We start from the raw sequence: 9,327 nt of genomic DNA, 5'->3' as shown, positions 1-9,327 counted from the left end.
TTAATGTGAATTACTCTATGAGAATGAAGTCTAGCACCGAGTAAGTATGGTAAGGGAAGTAGTTCTTTTTAAATATGAGACTAGAATACAAAGCACGCCCTTCATGTTCCATAACCATGTTCCTATATGGAATGTGTCCAAGTTCTACCATTGGAAAGTAGAACACACTCATCGGAGTAGGTTAGAACTGTAGATTCCATGCCTAGCTATCATGATCTATGTCAGCCTATTCCATCATATGGGATACCTACTAGCATTTGAGAAGTTCTATGAATTTTAGGTGGTGGTATAGGACACCATATAGACATCACAAAATAGTCTTTGAAGGTGTTAGTTGGAGTTTCTTGGTCTTGTCCAAGACCATTACTAAAATGTCCTTTATGTGATGAATGTGTCTTAAATGAACTAACGGATGTAATGACTTAAGTTAATAAAGTATGTTAAATGAATAAGTACTTACCTAGAGTAGTTAAGAATTGTCTAATTAAGTCATGAAGGGGGCATGTAATGGTCACTTCTTATTTTACCTAGATAATTCTTAAGAATGACTCTAGTTAGGGAAGATGATTGTTTGTGTGGACATGATCCAAACATCTGAAGTCTTAAGCATTTTTAGGTAGTCTTGAAGAGGTAAATCATGGACATTATCTTCTTGATCTACTTAAGAAAGTCTTTTGATAGCCTTTGATGAGGAAATGTCATATTATCTATATGTTGATATGTCTGATGTCTTGTAAGTGTGTATGTGACTCATTATAAGTAGTCTTGAGAATCATTTAGCCATGCTTAGGGAGGTTATATGTGCGGTATATCTTTGTGTTGATTAAGTGAGTCTTAGGATAGCTTTAAGTGGGATGATTGCATACTAGAATACGTCTAAGGTGAAGACTAGCAACTTCACTATATAGTGAAGGTACTTCATTGTAATAGTTAATGGAGTTACTGTAGAGTGACTCTAAAATTATGATATTTGGCTTAAATTATTCCTTATGTGTTTTTAAGTTGTTAATTGTTGTTCTTATGTTTATAGTATGATGTTTTTAATTTAAATTCATGAAAGAAATGTTATTTACTAAATGTCCCTTTTACATGGTTTTTGCATGCTTCCATACTTAGTACATCTAATGTGCTAACCCCGTATTTTATCGTTTTGACTAAAGTGTAGGGAATTGGAAGTCTTGATGTGCCATGGAGGATGGATAGGTTTCTAAGTCTTGAAGATGAAGTATTGGTGATTCCTCATCGATTCGAGGACAATATCCACATGTCCCTTATGTCATAGTCTTTATTTTATTGTCTTGTATGTGATTAGTTCCAGGTGTTATATACTGTAAAGTTTAGATGGATCAAGTAGTTATTGTAAAGATTTAATGTTTTAAATGAAAGTCTTCTGCTTGTGCAATGTTTACGAAAGAGTTCTTCGTTTGTGAAGAAAGTTTTAAATCCTTACCTATTTTAGTATGTTTATTATGCAATGAATGATACTAAAGGCTTAGATGAGACTTCTTGAAGTCTGATTTGCCGTTTGACGACACAAGGATTCTGTAACTTCTAGCGTGTACTTGCGGGTCGTGACATGAATCTTTACTTAGTAGGCTCAAGCACCTTTGTCATGAATTTATATGTGTAAATTGAATGTGACCTTGAACATAGAGAAGAGGGTCATTTATGTGGAACCTAAAACCTATTTGGAAGGATATGATATTATTGAAGTTGAAAGTCATAATGGAAGGTATCCTTCTTGTGTGAATGGTGAACTAAGGGGTGGTTGGCTGGAACGACATGAAATCATCCTTAGGAAAGTCATTGAGCTATCTTCCTAGTCATTGTAGGAAATCGTATGGGTCCCTCTTCTGTAAGGTATTTGATGATTTTTTTATGAACAAGATATGGTACCTCTTCATATGCTCTTTTATTGAATTATTATATGAGAACAAAGGCTAGCACCGAGCGAGTATGCTTGGGGAGTGACTCTTCTTGAGATGAGAAAAGAGTAAAAAGAAACCCTTGAGATTCCTTAATAATGTGCATACGAGAGTGTGTCCTAGTTCTAACATTGGCAAGTAGAACACCCTCTATCAGAGTAGAGTAGATTCAGGATTCCATGCCTAGCTAGTATTGTCTACGTCGGTTATTTCCTATTCTCATTATTTAAGAAGCATGCTAGTGTTGGATAAGTTCTATGCAGTTTACATAATTGAATGGGACGCTATCTAGACATTTCACGATTAGGATTCGAAGATGTTAGTATGTGAGTTCCATAGGTCTTCTCCAAGACCATTATGTGAAAGTCCTTATTGTTGAATGTTTCTTAAATGGTTTAATGAACATAATAAATGAAGTAAATGTATGTTAATGAAAAGGTATGTATCTAGAGTATCTTTGAGGATTGCTTAGGTAGGCTTGGAGAGGGTGTATGCGCGTTCTCTTCATATCTTACTTAGGTGAGTCTTAGAGGAATTCTAGGTAGGCAGTCTATTTTATAAAATAGCAATAATATTATCTTAGGTAATCTAAAGGATCTCTTTGCAGTGTGTGAAGGGATTGTATGGGCGGTCGCTTCATAACTCTCTCAATAGATTCTTAGAGATTACCTTTGGTCGGAGGGTCTCATGTTTATGTGTTTTGATGTGTTCTTGATGTTATATTGTGGGATGTCAATTATATGTAAAGTTGGTTTATATCTGGTTCTTCTACTTATATTATGTTGTTTTACTAAAAAAAAAGCATATTTTATACAAATGTCCGATTTATCATGATTTTATGCATTCTATCATACTTAGTACATTCTAATGTACTAATTCAATATATTTTGTCTCTATCTAAAGGTGTAGGTGGCCTTTGAGAGGAGTACGCGAAATGAAGCTTGAATCATAGCCTTTCATTTAAGCAAGCGGTTGTATGTCCTCACTAGATCCGAGGATATCACATTCTTTAGTTTCTTTGATAAAAAGTATTGTAATAGACTTAGTATTTCTATATTTCGAATGTATGGTCCGTGTCCCAAGATATTCGTGTGTCTAAGATGCCGACATTGATATTTAGCCTTATTCCTTATGTTTTCTGTGGAAGATATTTTGAATTACTATTTCATGTAAAATGTTTTAATTCCGCACTATTTTTAATACATGTATGCAATGAATGATGTCTAAGGGCTTGTACAAGATCTTTGAGAGGTTAAGTACGCCGTGTTCTGACCAAAAGGGTGCCCTATCTTTTAGGGTGTTCTCGCAGGTAGGGACAAGCTTTGTATCAGATCATAGGTTATAGAAGTAGTCTTAGGTATCCGAAGTCACAAAAATCCATGTCTAGTAGAGTCTTGTTCATCAGTGTGAGTCGCAACACATCTATGTGCAAGAGGCTATAGGACGATAGAGTTTATCTTTCTTCATCACTCTTCTGTCATTCTAATAGAACTAAAAGTTATAAATGTCTTCTTAATGTATTTCCTTGTGTTTATAGGAGATTACTACTAGAAGGATGGCCGCTACAGGAGTTGAAGAGAGTAAAGTGAATGATGGAGTTCCCCTTCAAGTTGAGCAAGTTGGAAAAACTCCACAAGGTGTTAAAGTCCCTCAAGGTGAGTAAGTTCCTATTGAGGGTCAAGGGAATGAGGTTCCAGTTCTTCCCCTGGAAATAACTAATAGAGATATTATGGATGCTCTTCTTAGCCTAACATGGGCTATGACAACTCATGTGACTAGAGACATTGGGACCTTGAATGCTTTGCAGAGTATTATGTCCTCTATGTTTAGAGACTTTGTGAGGATAAATCCTCTTATCTTTCTAGGATCTAAAGTGGGCAAAGATCCCGAAGAGTCTCTTTATGATGTTTATAAGCTGTTCAGTGCCATGGGGATGACTTCCCGGGAGAAGGCATAATTGGCTTGGTACCAATAGAGGGAGCATGCTCAAGTATGGAACACTCATTGGAAAGATAATTGGTCGGTTGATTATGGTCCCATAGAGTGGGAGATTTTAAGGAGGCTTTCTTACAAAAGTAATTTTCCTGTGAGAGGAGGGAGGTGAAGGTTGAGGTGTTCGTTAACCTTAGTCAAGGGAACATGAGTTCGGAGGAGTATTCTTTGCGTCATGTTGTCTAGGTTTGCTCTATCCTTGGTGTTTAACCCTGGGGATGAGATGAGTAGGTTTGTGACTGGTGTTGCCAACCTTGTGAAAGAAGAGTTTCGTACGTTCATGCCCCACAATGAAATGTACTTTTCTAGGCTTATGGTGTATGATCAATCCATTGAAGAGTCTAAACTTAGTAGGATCTCAACGAATTTGAAGAGGAGTGAATCCAATGAGAAAAACCAACCTAGGTTCAAGAAGAGTGATCCAATCCAAGAAGGACCTACTGCTCCTAAGGTCAAGAGTGAGGGTAGTAGTGGCTCTCTAGGTGGTAAGCCTACTTGTGTTACTTGTGGGAAGAAGCACTATGGGAAATATAAAGCTGGTACCGGTGGTTACTGTTGTTGTGGTAAAGACGTTAATAAGGTGAGGGATTGTCCTACGATAGCATCTAGAGGAAGAGAATCCGATCAAGATCCTCCTAGTGCTTTGGACGGTTGTACTCCAAAGAGGAATCACTTCTATGTTCTTCACTAAATGAGAAGATTATGGGATGATGCCGGTTTATAGTTTTCTCGCTTGTTTTGTGATGGGTCACTTCTAAGTGGGGGGGGGGGGTATGGTGAGTAGTGGAGTTTGGATTTGTTGTCTCTTCTATTCTATTCAATTCAAGTTTGAGAGATAGAATGTCATAGTAGCATGTTGCATGTTTCATTTTGTTTAAGAGTCTTGTTGAAAATGAATTTCATTGATTCCTTGTGTTGTTCATTTTATGAACTTATGATTACATTGTCAAATGAGTTTATATGTTTTTGTCTCTCATATTTTCATGATTTCATAATAAATTGCTTAAGAGTTGTATTTTTGAAAATTTGAGCATGTTTCACTGTAAGATTTGGTAGTTCACTGTAAAGATTTTGGAATTTTGACTGAATTGTGTTTTTATTGAAAATTGTTATAATTTGCATAGAGTTGATGTATATAAGAATGATAATGTGCGGAGAAGGATTTCCTCCTAGAAAAATGAAGAATGTGAGTCTTATTGCATGATAAGTTCTGGATTAGTTTCTACCTTCTTGTTGTGTTTTGAGTCTCTTTATTATGTAAAATTGGTGTTCCTTCTATAAGTGTATTGTGTATTGTGTGGTACGGTTATGTGCTTCTAGTTTTGAGTTTCTTATCTCTTTGAAGTGCTTAAGTGCAGCAAGTGACATTCGCGGACCAATGTTGTCCAAGTGAGGGAGAATGTAACACCTCTAAAACGACTAAGGTGAAGCTAGAGCCTAACACTTGTTTAATGATGTTCTAAACTCCAAAAATTGTGTATAATGATGTTTAGCCGAAGTTTCTAAAGTTTTGTGAAGTTTTGTACTCAAACGTCCAAGTCCATGACTTTCGAAAGTTGTGCCTTGAGACGTGCTTGTGTCTTAGTGTGTTTTGGCAAGTATTACGTGTTCGTTTTAGTTGAAATTGATGTGAGAAGTTCCTACCATTTGTAAGACTATATTTGGGTTGGAAATATCTAGGAAAAACTCCCCAAGGACCAACCAAAGGGTACTTGAGGAGGAACAAACTTGTAGCCAAAACTGTAAAAAACCAGCCCCACCAACGGAGGCAATCAACGCCCAATAGGTCAGTCGATGCTCCGTCATGGAGGTCATGGGTTGAGATTTAGTCTAGGGAGTTTATGCTCCCATTTTTAAGTCTCTTAACCAATTGATGACTTGCCATTATGGCTCGTCGATGGGTCTACGCCCATCAGTAGCAACTGTCGATTGACACCTACAGATATTTCGCAGGTGTCTCGGCCAAGCAAGGGTGTTTTAGAAATTTGACCTAGCCTTCTAAAAATTAGCTGGGCGGGTTTTAAGGGTATGTTGGGTATTTTAAGTGGGTTTATAAGTGTCACATCCGAGTTTACCCCCTAGATGTAACCGGCGTCGTCGTCTTTTTAAGGACTAAGATTAGCCTCTTATTTCATGTCATTACATTCATAGGTTGAAAATTGCGGAATAATTTAAAACTTTTAGTTTCTCTACTTAGAGGTTGACATAGACCTCTGTATACAAATAATATATATGTATTCATATCGAGTATACATAGGCCCTTCATATGGGAATGTTACATATATGTATATATATATATATATATATATACATATATATATATACATATATATATGTATATTTATATATATATATATAACGATTGTCTCGTCTCATACCATCAAAATGAATATCACACTACGGGCATAGCCCTTACATCAATTCAACAAGACCATGTATAGGCCATATGGAAGTAAAATATTCAAATAACAAGGAAAGAAATGATAGAGTCAATAATCTCATAACAAAGTCCAAATCTAGAAGATGGCATTTCCCTCGAAAGTTGAGGACCTACCCTACTTCGATGAAAGGAAGAATCCAAGCCTTCAACAATATTGCCTTCCAAATTCTTCAATAACCGGAACCTAAAATGTTTGGGGCAAGGGAAGAAAACGGGGTTAGTACTCCACATGTACTAAGTATGAATCTTATGCACATACAAAAGCAAAACATGCTAAAAGGGACTTTTTATCAAATCATGCCATTTTATCCCTTTTTGGGATTAATGCAAAGTCAAGTAAGTCATATTGATCAATCAATGATGCTAACTATCTCAACAAGTAACACTTATCCCAATAGACTTAAAATCATGATTTACTAAAACCCTAACATCAAGGAATAATATCACAAGAATAAATAAGAGTTAAACATATAATAATAAGCAAGACAACTACTCACAAGTCCTTATCATGTCAACAAGTGCAATGACCAAGCAAAAAATCATAACCTTACTCGATCAAGTATCCTCAACAAGGAAACATGACCAATGTCCAACTTCTAATATCATGGCATTTAGACTTACATTTCATCTTATATTATCATTATAATCCAAGGCATATTCATAAATGAACTAATCAACATATAGTATCAACAATATCACATGGTCATCATATATATACATCATATATTATCATAACATCAGAATATAAGAACCTCTTCCTAAGACTCCTCACAAGACTAACTAGTGCAATATCTAGGTAGAGTCCCATAGCCCTACCTAAACCAAGCTAGACCTCTTAGGTTATCCAAGTTAGAGTTCAAGTCCTTCAATTTGTTTTACCTTTTGGGAACATTTTGCCCTAACCGACGTTGACCACATGAGCTAGTGTGGAATCCGGTGTCATAAAACCCTACACAAAAAGAAGGCGGACTACTTGCCAAGGTAGTAGCCAAAACATAAAACATAGCAACTACGTGGATCAACTAGCTAGTGTTCCTATGGGGTAAACATTGTTAAATAACTAGGAGATTTAATTGTGACCCTCTTTATGCGCCATGCATTATAGTCTCCAATCTCAAGAGTAATGTAGTGCTCATACCTTCACTATGTTTGAAGGGACACTTCTCTATCAAGTTCACTAGGTGCTAAGCTAGAGTCCTGATATACCGTGGTTTCACGGTATAATTAATACTTTTTCCTTAAGTTTAGTGTGTCCAAAAGCCTTTTTTGTTCTAATTTTTATATAAGTGTCTCTTTGTTTTGCAGGAAATCTGTCCAAAGCTGAATGCGGAGATTTTGAGCGAAGAAATGCAGAAGAGACCACCTACGGAGCTTATGAAGGTCCGTCGTGCTTGCGACGGTCCGTAGGTGGCAGCGTAGTGCAGCTGCTGAAGGAAGATGGGGAAGTATGACCAAGTGTGGGGTTACGAAGCTTGTGACGGTCCGTCGTGTCAATGACGGTCCGTCCTGCAGGTTCGTCATGAAGTTCAGAGAAGTGATCCCAGTACCCAGATTCCAAGAGTTGAAGTGTTTTGGAACGAAGACCCTCGACGGACCATTGTGTCTATGACGGTCCGTCATACTTGCCGTCGAGGGTGGTGAAGAGAGCAGCAGAAGAAATTGCGTAAGTATGGAACGACGGAGTCCATGACAGTCCGTCGTGACCACGACGGTCTGTCGCGTGGTCCGTCGACCCAGCTGCGTTTTGACAGATTTCAAGCAAATAGAGTCCTTGTATAATTAGGTTTTTATTTTCTATAAATAGTTCGAAAAACCTCGTTTTAGGGGTCGGAGTCTGGACCTTTGATTATTAGGTTAGACTCCAGACCATTGTTAGACTCTGTATTGTTAGGTTACTTTGAGATTCTTGCAAGTGATTGTTGGTGATTTTTGGTGATTAATCAAGAAAACTTTCAGATTTTACTCTTTGTCATTGAAGTAAGTACATGAATTCTTATATCATATATTTGAATATTGTGATTATGACTATGAGTAACTAAACTCCATAACTAGGGTTGTGGGAACCATAGGCAAATAATGAGATAAAACCTAACTAAAATAACAATTCTAGAATAGTTTGCATGTATTAATAATTCTTTCGCTTAGAAGTCTTTTTAACGGATGGCCAACGTTAGAACTCGCCTTAATGCTACTTGCCGGACCAAGGAGGTAGATAATAGGAAAAGAATTATTAACATAGATTTAGTGTATACTATCTAATAGGCTAGTATTGATTGGTACGAGGTAATAACTTAGTCAAATATCGAATACGATGCTTAATATGAGGTAAAGATAAGGGTTAGGATAGCAACACACGTAGCCGGACCAAGGTGCGGAGTGAGATTTTCTAGATGCCGGACCAAGGATTTAGAAATACATAACTTATCACTTTGCATGCAAGATACTAGGAAAGAATTGTTATAGTTAGAATTATCAAGTTATGAACCTGTGGGGAACACGTAAACCCTAGTTACTTTGATTAATTGATTAACTCCAACATTCAAAGTTGTTAAGTGTCTCTTTCAATTTCGTTAGTTATTTTCACTCATTTAAAACTAGAGACCCCCCTTTTATTGTTTTTACTTTCCAAGGAAGTCATTGACCAAACAATAGTAATAACAGGTTGAAGTTAAGTCTAGACTATTTTCCTCGTGGGAACGATCCCAACTTCACTAGTTGGGTTATTTACTTGACACGACCGCTTTACTTATTATTTGAGAAGTAAGTTTGAGCGTATCAAGTCCCTTTTGAAATGTCTTTAAGAATTTAATTATCAATCATAACTTAATATAGTCCATAGGGTGTACCCCTTGTATAATCATCATCATCAATAGCTCAATAAGAATTTTATGAGTATAAGTCCTTTCATCCCAATTCATAAAAGTGAGGTTAACACTTTAGCATTTCATACATCTTAATCAACCTCACAAC

The sequence above is a fragment of the Solanum pennellii genome, chromosome 11 (genome assembly GCF_001406875.1).
Source record: "Solanum pennellii chromosome 11, SPENNV200".
In the NCBI taxonomy this organism is placed as follows: domain Eukaryota; kingdom Viridiplantae; phylum Streptophyta; class Magnoliopsida; order Solanales; family Solanaceae; genus Solanum; species Solanum pennellii.
This window is presented reverse-complemented; position numbering follows the sequence as displayed.